Here is an 18,844-nt window from a genome sequence, read left to right on the forward strand (position 1 = left end):
CCTTTGTTGGAGCTATTGTGATGATAAAATGAGTTAATATACATAGAATGCTTAGAACAATGCCTGACACATTGTAAGCACTCAAAGTATTTGCTATAATTATGTCATTATTATATTATTTTTTTTGGTTTCTCAAGTCATATTAACATTATCTAAATCATAGAGATAAAATTTTTCCTCAAAAATTTCTGGAGTCTTCTGCTCTCCTGCCCAAAGCTGCATAAATGCCCACAGACAAGGAATAATATGGAATCTTCCTCATGGGTTTTGTGTATGTGATCCTCAACGGTTCTTTTTCAACTGATCCTCGTTTTACTGAAGTTCAGTTCAGTTCAGTAGCTCAGTCGTGTATGAACTTTTGCGACCCCATGAACCGCAGCACGCCAGGCCTCCCTGTCCATCACCAACTCCCGGAGTCTACCCAAACCCGTGTCCATCGAGTTGGTGATGCCATCCAACCATCTCATCCTCTGTCGTCCCCTTCTCCTCCTGCCCCCAATCCTTCCCAGTGTTAGGGTCTTTTCCAATGAGTCAGCTCTTCACATCAGGTGGCCAACGTATTGGAGTTTCAGCTTCAACATCAGTCCTTCCAATGAACACCCAGGACTGATCTCCTTTAGGATGGACTGGTTGGATCTCCTTGCAGTCCAAGGGACTCCCAAGAGTCTTCTCCAACACCACAGTTCAAAAGCATCAATTCTGCGGTGCTCAGCTTTCTTCACCATCCAACTCTCACATCCATACATGACCACTGGAAAAACCATAGCCTTGACTAGACGGACCTTTGTTGGCAAAGTAATGTCTCTGCTTTTTAATATGCTGTCTAGGTTGGTCATAGCTTTTCTTCCAAGAAGCGTGCGTCTTTTTTAATAACACGTGGAGGTATGTGTATGAGATAAATACCTGGAGTCTTGACAGTTTATGTGCTGTGCGTGCTCAGTCGCCCGGTCGTGTCCAGCTCCGCGGCCGCATGGACTGTAGCCCGCAGGCTCCTCTCCCCATGGACTTTTTTCCAGGCAAGAACCCTGGAGTGGGTTGCTGTTTCCTACTCCAGGGGATCTTCGTCACCCAGGGATCGAACTGCATCTCCTGCATTGGCGGGCAGATTCTTGACCACTGAAGCCTTCTCGCTTGCAGTGATAACATGGTTTCCATAGTGAGCATAGCATAGTGAAGTCGCTCAGTCGTGTCTGACTCTTTGGGACCCCGTGGACTGTAGCCCACCAGGCTCTCCGTCCATGGGATTTTCCAGGCAAGGATACTGGAGGGGATGGCCATTTCCTTCTGCAGGGGATCTTCCTGACCCAGGGATCCAACCCCGCTCTCCCACATTGTGGGCAGATCCTTTACCGTCTGAGCCACCAGGGAAGACAGGATTAAGCCCAGATCCAAATTCGGGTCTGTCTGCCTCTAATATCGTTCTTTTATTTCACAGCACCTGTGGCATTTTTCTGCTGGTTTTTAACTTTTTAATCTTTATTTGTTTATAGATGACTGCGCTGGGTCTTTGCTCCTTTGCTCGGCTTTCTCTGGCTGCAGGCGGCAGGGGCTGCTGTTTGCCACAGCGCTCCGGCTTCTGTTGCCGGACGCCTCCTGTCGCAGGGCCCAGCTCTGCGGCGCACGGGCTTCCAAAATTGGGGCTCACGGTCTCTGGAGCGCGGTTCGGTAGTCCTGGCGCTGGGGCCGGGTGGCTCCTCGGCCTGTGGAATCCTCCCAGACCGGGGATCAAACCGGCGTCTCCTGCCTCGGCAGGCAGATTCTCCTCCACCATGCCGCCAGGCAAGCGTAGGCTTTCCACTTTCCCTCTGACCCCTAGGGGGTTATCTTTTTCTTCTAACGGCCAACTTTCATAATGAGCCATCTGTTTGCAGTCTGAAAACGGTCCGTTTGTAAGAAATATGCTTTTCTTTTCCTCCTTAGGATCCTTTAGGAATCATTTTTATTGTTGAGAATGTGAAATTTTGGTCTGTGGGTTACTTATTTTTGTTCACCCTGATCAATAACTTGTCGGATATTTATTCTGATGATGAATGTCTCTCCTTAGCCTTTTTAAATTATCTTCTAGTATTCTCACATTCTGTTTTTTTCTTGAATTCATGTTAGATAATGTCTCTCAAGTTAAAAAGTAAATCCTTGCTTGCTGTATATGTATATATTTTTTAAGCCTTCAAAGAATACTTCTATTTTTATTTCCATTTCTCACTCTTAAATTCTGTTAAAATTTTGCTCTTTGAATTTGAAGCATCTGCTAGGCTGACTGCTCACCAGAATTCTAGGTGATGTTGTCTTAACTCTGCATCCCCAGAATTAGTTGGACTTTCTTCATCATTGATGGCTTTCATTCTATTTTTTATTTTAAGGTTATAGTTTTCTTTGTATCTTTACTTATAATATGGCTTCCCTGGTGGCTCAGATTGTAAAGAATCTGCCTGCAATGCAGGATACTTGGGTTCAATCCCTGGGTCGGGAAGTTCTCCTGGAGAAAGGAATGGCAAGCCACTCCAGTATTCTTGCCTGGAGAATCCCATGGATAGAGGAGCCCGGCAGGCTACTATCCATGAGGGTCACAAAGAGTCAGACCCGACTAAGCAATTAACACTTTCACTTTTTCAGGAAAGATAGAGTGTGAACATGTGTGCTTAGACTGCCATCTTGACCTGGGCCCAAGCTCAGTTTTAAAACACTGAATGTATGTGGCACGTGGATTAGGGCAGAGGAGGAGCAGAAAATGAACGGTTAGAAGCCTAGTCCAGATAGATGACGGTATGTTTAATCAGATTGGCTCCTGAGCAGGTAAGGAAATGGGCATAGACTTAAACAGAATTTTAGAAGTAAAATTAACATTACTTATTTAACAATTTAGTAAATAAACTCACATTTGCCTAGGTCAGATTTTCCTTCATAATTTCAGTAGCTCTGTTAGCTTTTATTTTTCAGAATGAAAGGTGATTCGAATCTTTTTTTTTAACCTTTAAAATAAGTATATTTTATTCTTTGCCAGGAGACTTTTAGAAAATGGTAAACAGTATATGAATATAGGAAGAATTGTTAAACAATTTCAGTGTAGAAGCAGAGCCAGTGAGAGTAGATTCAATCACTAACCTTTTAAATCTCAGTTCACAATCACTAATCTTTTAAATTTCAGTTCATAAAGCAGTAGCAATTTTTAAAAATTATTTAAAGGCATCTATTATTATTTTCAAGCTCTATTATCTTTCTTAAAGAATGGTAATCATAAATGCACACAGTATTCCATGTGCTGACAGATACTGTATTTGAAAATTTTGAGACTGTCAGTCCTTGTAACTCATGATATTGCACAGCTGGAGGCAATTCCTGAGCCAGTCTTGGCTAGGTCAAAGTAATATAAGAAGCCTTAGTCCCAGTGGGGCTAGAATACTCTTGGTAGTTGTTAAGATTCAAAGTTATATAGCTGTGATTCAGATTCTCTAAATACTTACCTGTTAACTACCATGACTATAGATATCCTTTGGGAAAGATATATGTTCATAAGGTAAGGTCAAAAGAAGATTTTATAACTAGCTTAAATTTGGCTTTAAAATCTTGGTTGGGACCCCGTTAGTCCTGGTGATTTGCAATGTATCACGTCAGAGTGTATTACATCAGTAATTATTTTTACACCTGATAAATCAATACTGAAAGTCTTCTCAAGTCAGAAATTCTTCCTGGACAGGAGAACTGCTCAGATCTACATAGTTTCTTGAGATCTAGAGATGACCATGATACGGAGACAATCCAAAAACATGAATGTTGAAAGTGTTAGAGATAAAAATAGACCTGATCATTATTAAAGTAAAACCTTTTCTCTCATTGATTTAGCCCATTCAGTGTTTTTGTATTTGATCCATTCATCCAAGAGTCCAACTTTTACAAAGATGGAGTAAAGAAACAGGATTCAAATTCCTGTTAAATATAGATGTACCAATAAAATTAAAGTTGACAGGAGGAAATGGAAGGCAGAGGTACAAGGGAAGTGATTTGTAAATCTAGCTGCATATCAGGCACCATTAGGATTTTTAAACTTGAAGATGGGTTTTAGGGGTGAAGTGATTTTCAAAACTTCTAAGTTGCAAGTCCATAGATGCATGGAGGGAGGTTAAATTCAAGCCCATGGTAAACTTAAGGTGTTTCAGAATGTGAGACTCAGACTGCTTGCTGGTGATCTTTCTTTCTTTTTTTGAAATATAATGACCCATTAGTTTCAAGTGCATTTATTGAAAATAATTCTTTCCCCAGTGTATACTCTTGACCTCTTCATTATAAATTAATTGACCATATATGCACACATTTATTTCTGGAGTCTCTATGCTGTTCCTTTGACCTATTTGTTTTTGTGCCAATACCGTACTGTTTGATTACTATAACTTTATAATATCATTTGAAAGCAGGAAGTGTGATGCTTCCAGCTTTGTTATTTTTTTTAAGATTTCTCTGGTTATTCAGAGTACTCATGGTTCCACACAAATTTGGGACTGTTTGTTCAAGAATGTCATTGGAATTTTCATATGGACTATGTTAAGTGTATAGATTGCCCTGAGTAGTATGGAGAATTTAATAACTCAATAGCAAAAATATTTTTAAAAGGGCAAAGAACCTGAATAGATTTTTCTAAAGAAAACATACAAAAGGGTAACTCTTTTATGAAAGGATGATCAGTATCACTAATTATCAAGGAGATGCAAGTCAAACTACAGTGAAATATCATATCACACCTGTTAGAATGACTATAAGAGATGAATAATAACAAATGTTGTCAAGGACTTGGAGAAATAGAAATCCTCTTGTGCTGTTATTAGAAATATCAATTCATTCAAGTACTATGGAGAAGAGTTATGGAGGTTACACAAAAAAATTAAAAATAGAACTATCATATGATTCAGCAACCTCATTTCTGGGTATTTCCAAAGGAAATGAAAACAGAATCTCAAAGAGGTATCTGCAATTCCATTTTCATTGCAGCATTATTCACAATAGCCAAGATATTGAAAAAATGTTAGTGCCTATTTATGGATGAATGGATTAAAGATATATGGTACATTATACAATGAAATCTTATTCAGCCATGGGAAAAGAATGACATCCTGCTATTTGCACCAACATGGATGGACTTTGAGAGCTTTATGCTAGGTGAAATATTAGAAAAAAACAAATACCGTATGATATCACTTATATGTGAAAACTAAAAAAGCCAAACTCACAGCAAGAGTGACTAGGATGGAGGTTACCAGGGATTGAGAAGTTGGAGGAAAAGCAAGATACTGATAGGGAAGTAGAAACTTCCTGTTATAAGGTGAATAAATTCTGGGGATTTAACGTATGGTTATCTCTTGGTATCTGCTGGATTTTGGTTCAAGGAGGGCGTGCTTCTCTGGACCACAGATATATAAAGCACTTGAATGTCTAGACTTTGGTATCTGGAGTCGGGGCAGTTGTGGTCTCTGAACCAACTCCCCCTGGATACCAAGAAATGATAGTACTTGTTTCTGAACCAAGCACAAAATAGCAGATTAAACATTAGTTACTGATGCTTTGCTTTTGGAACAGATTATTCAAATAAGATTACTGTTTTGGGGGCAATATATATTCAATTATCACCTGTAAACAATACTGGCAATGAGAAAATATTGTCCAGTTCCACTTTTTTTTTTTTCTTAAGGTGATGGTATTTTCCTCATTTAACTTTCTAAAAATATGTTTGGAAGACAAAACAAAGTATATATATATATATATGATTTCTCTTAAGCACCTTCTGTGGAATCTACTGAAAAGAATAATAGAAAGAGAGTAAGAACAAGATTGAGGGAGAAAGATATTAAATTTCAGATTAGACTTTCTCCAAGACACTGTCAAACAAAAACCGTATGTGGCATTTTTGCTAGCATCAAATTGGAATAAATATTTTTAATGTGGTGCTTATGGTATCAGTTTTAGTGGAAGGTCTTAAAGATGTCTCTTTCTCTATTGAATGTTATTCTAATTTTTTATTTTCCTATATTCCATCTTAATGTCAATGGAGATGATTCATTCATATATAATCTTTAAAAATTTATGTTATCCTACCAGTCCACTATGAGAGAAAATGGAAAACAAATCACATTTTGCATCTGCAGTATTGTACTTTACAGTTTTGAAAACTCAGCAGTGGCCACAGGACTGTAAAAGATCACTTTTCATTCCAATCCCAAAGAAGGGCAGTGCCAAAGAATGATCAAACTACCACACAGTTGCACTCATTCTGCATGCTAGTAAGGTTATCCTCAAAGTCCTTCAAGTTAGACTTTAGCAGTATGCAAACTGAGAACTTACAGATGTACAAGCTTGGTTTATAAAAAGCAGAGGAACCAGAGATCAAAATGCTAACATTCTTTGGATCATAGAAAAAGCAAGGGAATTCCAGAAAAACATCTACTTCTGGTTCACTGACTATGTAAAAGTCTTTGATTGTGTGGATCACAGCAGACTGTGGAAAATTCTTCAAGAGATATTAATATGAGACCATCCTACCTGCCTCAAGAGAAATCTGTATGCAGGACAAGAAGCAAAAGTCGGAACCAGACATGGAACAACTGACTGGTTCAAAATTGGGCAACAAGTACGAGGTTATATATTGTCACCTTGTTTATTTAACTTATACGCAGAGTACATCATGTGAAATGCAGGGCTGGGTGAATCACAAACTGGAATCAAGGTTGTTGGAAGAAATATCAACAACCTCAGATATGCAGATGGTACCACTCTAATGGCAGAAGCTGAGAAGGAGGTAAAGAGCCTCTTGATGGAGGTGAAAGAAGAAATGAAAAACTGGGTTAAAACTCAACATTCAAAAAACTAATATCATGGCCTCAGGTCTCATCACTTCATGGCAAATGGAAGGGGAAAAAGTGGAAGCAGTGACAGATTTTCTTGGGCTCCAAAATCACTGCAGGTGGTGACTGCAGCCTTGAAATTAAAAGACACTTGCTCCTTGGAAGGAAATCTATGACAAACCTAGACAGCATATTAAAAAGCAGAGACATCATTTTGCCAACAAAGGTCCATCTAGTCAAAGCTACGGTTTTTCCAGTAGTCATGTATGGATGTGAGAGTTGGACCATTAAGAAAGTTGGGCATGCTTTCAAATTGTGGTGTTGGAGAAGACTCTCAAGAATCCCTTGGATTGCAAGGAGATCAAACCAGTCAATCCTTAAGGAAATCAACCCTGAATATTCATTGGAAGGAAAGATGCTGAAGCTCCAATACTTTGGCCACCAGACGTGAAGGACCAATTTGCTGGAATAGACCCCGATGTTGGGAAAGATTGAAGCTAAAAGGGGAAGAGAGCAGCTGAGGGTGAGATGCTTAGACAGCATCACCAGCTCAGTGGACCTGAATTTGAGCAAACTCCCAAAGATACTGAAGGACAGGGAAGCCTGGAGTGCTGCAGTCCATGGGGTCACAAAGAGTTGGACATGACTCGGCGACTGAACAACAACAACAATTCTACAGATAATTGGCATTTATAAAACATGAATCCTTCATCCTCAAATTCTTGACTTATTGTGGGGAATATTTCCTGTAGTAGAATCGTAGAATCTCTACATATTCCCACACTATTTAAAATTATTTTTCAGTCTTTTACCCATCTCTTTATTCTGCAAACATGTACAGAGAATGTACTAAGTGTGAGGAACAGAGCTAGGCAATCAGAGTTAAGGAAGATACATTTCCTCCTCAAGAGACTTAAATAAGTTTTTGTCAAAACAGTCAACTATTATGATAGTCTGGAAGCATGTAAGATCCTGATAAGCTCAGCAACAGTAGACAGTTTCTGATCAGTATGTATAAGCATTACTTTTGCAGATCCCCTTTCTGCCATCCTGCAACACTCCTCCCTATGTGAATATTCAGTATATCCTTCTCATCACATCGTCTCATGCAAAACCTGATTTTTCAGAAAGACTCAGTATCTAGCATGATTGGTATTAAAACACTCTTTCTCTGAGGATACTTTTCAAGCCAAATCTCAAGTTATAGAACACTAACTCATAACCACAATTACAAAAATTTTGGTCATCTCCATCAAGTAGGGAAACTTTAGTTCAGATCTAAATTTCATTGACCACCGCCTCTGTAAACCGTGCCAGGTGGGAGCTGGTGCATGTCCTATTGTCTGCTTGTTACTGGTCCTGATACAGTTTTGCATCCTGAGTTCTGACCTACTACTTTTATAGCTAGTATGAGACCCACTAAAAACAGAATCACCCATACACACACATGCAATGTGGATTTTAAAAATTAGAGCAATGAGGTCAACGCTCAATGCTTCATGTATGTACGTGTGCGTGTGTGCTCAGTTGCTCAGTCATGTCTGACTCTTTGCAACCACATGGACTGTGGCCTGCTAAGCTCCTCTGTCCAGGGATTTCCCAGGCAAGCATATTGGAGTGGTTTGCCATTTCCTGCTCCAGGGGATCTTCCCAACCAATGGACTGAACAAGAATCTCTCCATCGGCAGGAGGATTCTGTACTACCGTGTTATTTGGTAAGCCCCAATACCTCATACTTCAATAAATACATTAATTTAAAAAAGTTGTAATAGCTGTCTACTTACTTCTTTGTAGGTTTCTTCTGAATGTGTAGAGATAATCTAAGCTGAATTTTGTTTTGTATGAAGTTAGACTTTTTATTTCATCCTTCTGCTGAATAGGCTGACTGACTACATAGCAAATTCAAATAAGGAAAATACTACCAAACATTAAGATGATCAAAAGACCTAGCATAGATAAAGGCGTTTCCAAGGACCAAAGCTAGAACAATATGAAGAAAAAAAAAAGAATATTAGTTTTCTATTGCTGCTGTTAATAGATTACAATCTAGTGACAAAGCAAATTTATTGTCTTACGAGACTGTGGATCAGAAGTCTGACACAGGTGTCTGCTGGCTAAATCAAGGTGTCTGCGTGACGGCATGACTTTCTTTTTTTTTTTTTTTAATTAAATTAGTTTATTTTCTATTTTTTAATTTTACAATATTGTATCTGTTTTGCCATACATTGACATGAATCCACCATGGGTGTACATGTGTTCCCCTTCCAGAACTCCCCTTCCACCTCCCTCCCCATCCCATCCCTCCGGGTCATCCCGGTGCACTAGCCCCGAGCACCCTGCATCATGCATTGAACCTGGACTGGCGATTCGCTTCACATATGATAATTTACATGCTTCCATGCCATTCTCCCATAGAGTCCGCCCTCGCCCTCTCCCATAGAGTTCATAATACTGTTCTAATTATCTGTGTCTCTTTTTATGTCTCGAATACAGAGTTATCTTTACTTTCTAATGGCTCCAAAAAGCATCCATTTCTTGGCTTTTTAATGTTGCTAACAGAATCCAGTTCCTTGCCATTATGAGGCCGGGGTACCCCTTGCCCTGATGTTTGCCGATTGAAGGTCGATTACAGCTTCTAGAGGCCACTTCATTTCTGGGTGTGGGGCTCCCTTCCTCCATCTCCAGAACCAGTAACAGCAGTTTGAGTACTTTTTATGGCTCATCCTTCTGGCACATTCTTCCTTTGTTTTCTACTTTTAAGGACTCATGTAATTACATTATACACTCTGGATAATTGAGGATACCTTTCCCATCTGAAGGTTTGTCTTTTTTAAAGCTACATTTGAAAAGTGTCTTTCTCCATGTAAGGTAGCACATTCATGGACTCCAGGGATTATTTGGGGTACCATCATTCTGCCTAACATAAAAGTATTGAAAAACCAAATTAATTATATGTAAATCCATACTCATATACATATTTAAAAAATCCTTGAGTGGGGAAAAGGTATAACTCTTCCTTAAATAACTCCAATTGATAATTATAGAAGTAATGGGGGAACAGGAACACCATATGATAAATGTCAGAAGCAAGGTCTACTGGGAGATACTGAAATGAGTGAGCCAACTTTTAAGAGAAAATAATATTTTCAGAATCTGAAAATAATCTTCAACATGTATATTAATTACAAAGGAAAATAGCAACCTTATAGTGGAAAACTTAGTAGACATCACTTTAGTTAATGGATCAAGATTAATTTCCCAGGAATAAGATATATCACCATCATATACACCCTAATATGACACATTGAGAAGGGCACATCGTTTCTACTGTGTTTCTGCCAAAACTGTATTACCTCATTATAATTATGAGAAAAAATCAGAAAACCAAAACTGAGTCACTTGACCAATGCCCTTCAAAGTGTCTCGTTCACAAAAGACAAGGAAAACATAAGAACTGTCACAGATTGGAGGAGCCATGTCTTTTTTAACTTCATTTAAATAAAAATGTAGTATGTACATAATCATTATAGAAAGACATCAGAAAAATTATTGTAGAAAAAAAGAAGAAAAGTAAAATTATTCATAACCCTATGAGGCGCTTTTTTGGTTATCTTTAAAAAAAATAATTTTAGATGGAGAAAATTAACAAAAATAGTACAGAGTTCCCACATAATCATCTTCTACTTTAACCTAACGTTAACTAACAACTTATATAATTACAGAATAATTAACAAGAGCAGGAAATCAACATGGCATAATATTACTCACCTAGCTAGAGACCTAATTTCACCATTTTGTGTGTGTGTCAATCACCTTCTTCATTGTTCCAGATTCTGATCAGACATCCCACATTGCATTGCTTAAATTAGTTAACTTGAGTCACTGTTTATTTTTCAATCATAATGAAACTATTTTCTTTTTTTTTTTGCTTTTGTTTCAAGGATAAAATGACACAAATTGGTAATGTGCTCTGATACGTGTCAAATGCTCTTTACTTATCCACTCCTATTATTGCTTGGTATCTCCAGTTGACAAGTAAGCCACTGGCAAACAGAATTTTTTGTGATAACCGATTTGAGAAAGTTAACTGAACTCTATGTGAAAGCCGGTTTTACCCTCACTTACCTAAAGTGTGGCTTCAGGGAAGGCTTTGGTGAAGCGGGAGATGAGTGAGCACTTTTCTCTTTGGAGCCTACACTCTGGATGAAATTTGTATGGAAATTGAGTCATTTGCAGTTCATCTTGATCTTTCTTGCTCTCCTCATACCTTCCTGACCTTTCTTTGCCACTGAGCTTTTTCAGTGCTGAGTGATGATCACGTAGGTAGAAATCATGTGGAAAGCATATCATGCGTGCACTATGCACAGGGATGCAAGAATTTAATTTTCTTTCAGTGCAAAGCAGTCCTGCCTGTTTAAAACTGATTTCCCTTTACAGCAAAATCTACAAAAGTGTATTGGGAGAAAAAAGTTTTCCACTTTAAATAAATTCTGCTGCTTGTGCTTTACATGAGATTTATGAAGTTCATTTAAGAAATTGGCTAAGTAAAGGGAGTTTTCAATCTGAAATGAAGACAAACTAAGGGGGAAAAAAAAACATAAAAATATATGGAGATCTGACTCATCCTAGCCCATTAGCTCAGCACTGGTGCCCGCATACATAATGCTAATGCAGGAGTAGAGTTTTAAAACCTGATTAGAGAGTAGACTGGGAGTTTAAAAAATAATCAAAGGAAGCAGCTTTAGAGTACACATCAAAGATGACTCTTTGTGCTGATGAGAATGAAGAGAAACAGAGAAAAAAATATCTTGTATTTAATCCTTGATTCTCAGGCCATGTGTTTTAAGAAAACAGACAAAGCGTTCAAGTCTGACTCACATGCAGATAAGAGAATCTCATACATTTGGGGCCTGAAAGAAACAAATCTCTTCATTTTTAATGTAATTTCCAACCAGCCATAAACTTCGAACAGCCAAATAAATTGAAAATTAATATACACAGCAATTTCTTAATACTTATTTACATTTCTGTCACTTAGTTTTTAATTTGTAGTTACAGAGCTCTCACCCAGGCTCCTTCCAGCAAAGTAAAGATAAAATATTTTTATTAAAAAATTATTCATTATTTTTTCTCTAGGTTGCACAGTAGCAATAAGAAGGCAGCTTCCTAACACAGAGAAAAAAAGAATGATGTGCTACGAATGAATGCATCAGCCTAATACGATTAGCATAGTTTGCAGGTAATTCTTTTTTTTTTCCTTATGAGGGAAAAGCACTCCATACCCATGGCACATTTCTCAATTTATGTAGATGAAAATGAGTCATTAGGGATGGGTTATTGTCCATGGATGAGGCAGTCCACTCATCTTGTAGTCCTATGCCTTTTCCATTTTAGATTCTACACATTGCTCCAAGTTACCCTGCGTTGCCTGAGAAATTCAATGTCTTTCTTTGCATTGAGAAACAGACGCAGAGAAGCTCCTTTTCTGTTGCTGAGAGGCAGAGCCAGAGCACAGGTATGGAAAGAATTATTCTTAATAGAGATGAAAAATGTTTCCCCCAAAGTATAGAAAATCCGTTTTGTCTGAGCATAGTGGTTCTTAAAGAGAATCTTGAACAATCATTAACGCCAATTTATGTGGGAGGTAATTTGAAAAGACTTTTAGAAAGCCCGGGAAGCTGAGCCTATAACACATCTGTTCATCAGCTCTCAGTCTAACTACCGGGCAGCCATTCACCCTCACCTTCCCGAATCAAGGTTCCTATTAAATGGAGGATGTCCTTCGGTGGCGCCGAGGAACTGAGCCTTGCCAAGACCCGGGGCACACACAAGGAGCCCTACTCTGAGGTCGTTTGCCTGATCTATCACCCCTGACAGCCATAAGGATAATCAATGTTAATGGCCATAAAGACTGAATCAAAAACTTAACATTTTAAGTATACTTTGTATTTGTCAGTGTCATAAGAACAGAAAATGATTCATCAGTTTGTGTTACATCCTGTAACCCAGATTTGGCAGTCATTGATACAGCAGATGGAACTTCTCTTTGGAGAGTTAAGAATATGTAAGTATTGTGGTTTCTAATCTAGATGTGATTTGGCCATAGGAGAGACAGCACAAATGGGCCTTTGCTGTGACAAACTAGCATTCTGCAAGCCCAAAGGGGGTTCTAGTCTGTAAACTTTTAAAAAAAGAAAAGAAAAGAGCATATTCAGGTGATGTGTGAAAGCCGAATGTTGTTAAATGTCCAATCCCTTAAAGACTTAATTCGTTCTATGCAAACATTCATGTTCTAAAATTCTCCACAGACAATGGGCTGCTGCTGTGTCTGGCCAGGGTAGGGAGTGGTAAGGGACAGATAGCTCCTGTATGCAAGGGATTTGGGGTCTATTAATTTGACAGTAAAATTATTTAAATTGATTTTAGATTTACAAGATGTAAGCCTAAAGTCAATGAAGGCAAAGACAAAACAAAAATTTAAAAAGTACCCAGAAGCTTCTCAGTTAACTTTCAAAACATTTCCCAAATTTTAGAAGCTATTTTCCCCAAACCATAAAGCAAATAAGTGGTAGAAATAAATTGATGATTATTGTAAAAGTCTCAATAATTTTACTGTGAATGTAGATAATCACGTGCTCTGAATTTCATACGTGAAGCCTGAAGAAGACAAGAGATGAGACAGCAATCCTGGAACCCTTTCCTTCCTGTGCAGTTTGCTTCACAGATGCCACAGATCGCTCTTCAGGTATTGAAGCTCTGTACCAAACAGGGACTCAATAGTCCTAGCTTGAATTTTTTTTAAATGATACCAAAGAAAGAGGAAATTAGACAAAACATTCAAGCCATTTAGACCTTCACAGTCAATTATGTAAAGTTTTGTGGGAGAATCATTGCTTTGCATGTGTTTACATGAATGACTGAATTTGCTTTTATGAGCAAAGATAGAGGAAAAGAAAAGCCACTCACAGCTAAGTTGTGTCAATTTTTCTAACAAAAGAAAATAATCTTTGCAACAACTTGATTATCATTTTATCAAATCATAGAACTGGTCATCATATCATATGATTGAATAAAAGAGTGATTGCAGGATCAATTAGATCCAGATGCAGAAAAAACTTTTGACAAAATTCAATATTTTTTAGGAAAAACACAAACAGACAGATGAACATATACACACTCAGTAAACTCAAAATCAATGTCCTATAGACTGTGAAAAGTCTATCTGAAAAACAAAACCCAGAGTTAACATAATACTAATGATAAAAGATGGAAAGAATTCCTAATGCGATTAGGAATAAGAAAAGGATGTGAACTCTCAACCCTTCCGTTCAGTATTCAATGAAGACTACTCATATCAATTAGACAAGAAAAATATAGTCATTCAGTCTGGAAAGGAGAAGGAAAAGTATCTTTATCCTCAGATGATATTTTACATGCTAAAAATTGCAAGGAAACCACACATATGCATAGACTATTCTAAGTTCAGCAAGGTTGAAAGATATAAGTTCAATATTCAAAAAATCAATTATCTCAATGGCCCACCTCCTAGAATAATGGAAATAAAAATAAACAAATGGGATCCAATTAAACTTAAAAGCTTTGCACAACAAAGAAAAAGCAAGGTGAAAAGACAACTCTCAGAATGTGAGAAAACAATAGCAAATGAAACAATTGACAAAGAATTAATCTCCAAAATATACAAGCAGCTCATGCAGCTCAATACCAGAAAAGCAAACAATCCAATCAAAAAATGAGAAGAAGACCTAAACAGACATTTCTCCAATGAAGACATACAGATGGCTAATGAGCACATGAAAAGATGTACAACATCTTTCATTTTTAGGGAAATGCAAGTCAAAACTACAAAGAAGTATCATCTCACACTGGTCAGAATGACCATCATCAAAAAGTCTACAAACAGTTAATACTGGAGAGGGTCTGGAGAAAAGGGAACCCTCTTAAACTGTTGGTAGGAATGCAAATTGTTACAGCCATGATGGAGAACATTATGGAGATTCCATAAAAAACGAGGAATAAAGCTACCATATGATCCAGCAATCCCATTACTAGGCATATACCCTGGGGAAACCATAACTGAAAAAGACATGTGTGCCCCAGTGTTCACTGCAGCACTGTTTACAATAGCCACGACACTGAAGCAACCCAGATGTCCATCGACAGATGAATGGATAAGGAAGCTGTGGTACGTATACACAATGGAATATTATCCGGCTATAAAAAGGAGTGCGTTGAGTCAGGTCAAATGAGGTGGATGAACCTAGAACCTATTATACAGAGTGAAATAATTCAGATAGAGAAAGACAAATATCATATATTAATGAATACATATGGGATCTAGAAAGATAGTACTGATGATTCCACTTGCAGGCCAGCAAAGGAGATACAGACCCTTTGGACACAGTAGGGGAAGGATAAAGTGGGATGATATGAGAGAATGTCATTGAAACATAGACAATACCATGTGCAAAACAGACAGCCAAAGGAGCTTGATGTATGCAAGTGCTCCGTGACAGCCTAGAGGCGCGAGATGGGGGTGAGGGTGGAAGGGAGGCTGCGAGAGGGAGGGGACAGACGTATATCTAATGCTGATCCATGTCGATATATGGCAAAAACATTCCAATGTGTGAAGTGATTCTCCTCTAATTTAAAAACAAAATATAGAAAAAACAAAAGGGACGAAAAAGAGAATCCTGGTATTTAAGCCAAAAGTAATCAATTATATTTGATTGATTAGCTATTAATCACTATTAACACTAGCAATTAAAAATCTGAAAATGAAATATGAAAAATATTTCACTTACAGTAGTCTCCCAAGGAATAAAACACTTAGACATAAATTTAACAAAATAAGGGAAACTCTTCTCTACTGAAAATTAGAATATGTCATTGAAAAAAATTAAGCAAGATCTAAGTGAATGAAAAAAATCCTGTATTTGTGAGTTGGAAGACAATGCAGTTAAGATGGTAAGACATCCAAATTCATCTAAATATGCAGTGCAATTTCTATCAAAATTTCAGCTGTTGATTTGCAGAAATTAATGAACTGATCCCCAAATTTATATGGAAATCAAGAGATCCAGAAGAATCAAAATGTCTTTTAGAGATTTTATTCAAATTTGTTCAGTGTTTATTGTTCAGTGTTCACTGAAGAGTTACACTTCCTGATTTCAAAATTTAGAAAACACAGAGGAACCAGAGATCCAATTGCAAACATTTGTTGGCTCATGGAGAGAGAAATGGAATTCCAGAAAAATATCTACTTTTGCTTCATTGACTATACTAAAACCTTTGATTCAGTGGAACACAAAAAATCTATAAAATTCTTAAAGAGATGGGAATGCCAGACCACCTTACCTGTCTCCCGAAAAACCTGTATGCAGTGCAAGAAGCAACAATTAGAACCAGATGTGGAAAAATTTGACAGGTTCAAAATTGGAAAAGGAGCACAACAAGGTTGTTTATTATAATCCTGCTTATTTAACTGGTATGCAGAGTACATCATGTGAAATGCCAGCCTGGATGAATCACAAGCTGGAATCCAGATTGCTGAGAGAAATATCAACAACCTCAGATATGCAGATGATACCACGCTAATGGCAGAAAGTGAAGCGGAACTAAAAAGCCTCTTGATGAGGGTGAAAGAGGAGAGTGAAAAAGTTGGCTTAAAACTCAACATTAGGAAAACTAAGATCATGGCATCTGGTCCCATCACTTCATGGCCAATAATTGAGAAAAAATTGGAAGCAATGACGGGTTTTATTTTCTTAGACTCCATAATCACTTGAATGATGACTTCAGCCATCATTGATTTTATTACTATTTTACTACTATTTTAATCTAAAACACACCACTACCAAGGGGTCGTGAAGAGTTGGACATGACTGAGCAACTAAACTTTCATGCTTAGCTCATTTAGTAGTGGTATGTGTGTTTTAGATTAAAATAGTAATAAAATCAATAGTTTGACTAAAAAAAATTGATATATTACCAGGTACAATAATTTTTATCAGTATAAGTATTATTATTTACAAAAAGAGTATAGAATCAAACTCAAAATCTATATTAACAATAATCTTTTTTTGTTATTACTTTTGATATTCCCAGAACCTGCAAGTCTTCTTTCATCTTAAATAATAGTATCACAAATTATAATGTTTGAAAGTCAGTGGTATCTATACATGAATTTGATTTGTTTTTGACAATATAATTTCCCATGAATAACATTTATTGATGAACTAAATTCGTAAATATGAATCTTACTTTATTTAAGTGACTTAAATTAATCAAACAATTTCTGGTTTGAAACACATACAATAGAGCTAAGCGTAATGCTCTAAAGTGAAGTTAACCTTATAAGTAATGCTGGATTACATTTTGTACTTTTTTGAAAAAGATTTATATTTCATAATGACCAGTAAAAACTAGATTGATTTTAAATATATATGTGTGTGTGACTCTAAAGGGCTTCCCAGGTTGCTCAGGTGGTAAAGAATCTGCCTGCCACTGCAGGCTATGTGGATTTGATTATATGCATGATTTATTTCATTTGTCTTTGTCATATTATGAAAGGAGGGTTATTTTCCTGTTTTATTTTGGGATATCATGTATCTTCATTTTCCAATCCTTTCTCGGAGCTCAATATCCAAAATTTTTTATGTGCTAGCAATAGACATATGTCAGCTTTCTCTTAGTCACTAAGTACCAATTCTTGGTAATGACTATTGAAAGCCTTTTATTTTCTTGAAAAGTCATCATTGTCAAATTGTGTTGCTTCTGAAACTATAAAACTTTCCTGGATAGGTAATCTCTTGATCTCTAGATATATATAGCTAAAAAGAACTTCAGTAATTTCATTGCAAGAGATATTATATTTAAAAGAAGATTACAGATATTTAGGGCTTCCCAGGTGGCTCAGTGGTAAGAACCCACCTGCCAAAGCAGGAGGTATGAGTTCGATCCCTGGGTCAGGAAGATCCACTGGAGAAGGACATGGCAACCCATGCTAGTATTCTTGCCTGAAGAATCCCATGGACAGAGGAGCCTGGCGGGCTACAGTCCATGGGGTCACACAGAGTTGGACAAAACTTAGCAACTAAATAACAAAAACATGAGATGTATTAACAGTTCAGTTGGTCTTATCTCTTATGGTTAATTTGGGAATATAAAGAATTTTCCTATTTGAAAATGTCTTAATAAAAAAATATGTATTTTCTCTTGATGAATGACTAAGAGTGACAGAAAATCTTCTAAGACTATTCTGACTTCAAAATAGTTTCTTATTTAAAATCGTTTTCTCCTTTTGGCATATTTCATCTGGTGTTAGTCATTTATACTTTCTGATATTATTGTTTTGTGTGAAAGTAATGAAATCACTTCTTAACTGTTTCAAATCTTTTAGAAGTAGATAATAAATTATTTCATAAATAAATTATTATCAAACTAATCAAGTTGTACAGTAGTCTGTTCATAACAGTTTTTGAAAAGTGATTGGTAAATTGAGTTGAATGACACATTGACTTCCTGATGCATAATGACACAGCTTTCAGTTATTTGGAAGAGAAAACCGGAGTTCATGTCTCTTTCACCTGAGTTTTATCAGTACTTACCATATGAATAGGAATCAACATCAAATTGGCATGATAACCTGAGGTTCTGAGAAGCTATTTTAGGAAGACTTGATATTGTTATCAAGATATATTGATGCCTGTTAAAATGCATTTCAAGCATTTCTGCAAACTGATGTCAGTAAACCACATGTTTTCACTTGTCACATCTGTTATATAATAGTAGAGTACTAGGTACTTATTATGTATTATTGCCAAATTCAGACTTAAATTGAAGAAAGTAAGGAAAACCTCTAGGCCATTCAGATATGACCTAAATCAAATCCCTTAAGATGATACAGTGAAAGTGACAAATAGATTAAAGGGATTAGATCTGATAGAGTGCCTGAAGAACTACTGCTGGAGGTTCCTAACATTGTACAGGAGGCAGTG

Source organism: Giraffa tippelskirchi, chromosome 6 (assembly GCF_054371585.1).
Source record: "Giraffa tippelskirchi isolate mGirTip1 chromosome 6, T2T-mGirTip1v1.2.pri, whole genome shotgun sequence".
Taxonomy (NCBI): Eukaryota; Metazoa; Chordata; class Mammalia; order Artiodactyla; family Giraffidae; genus Giraffa; species Giraffa tippelskirchi.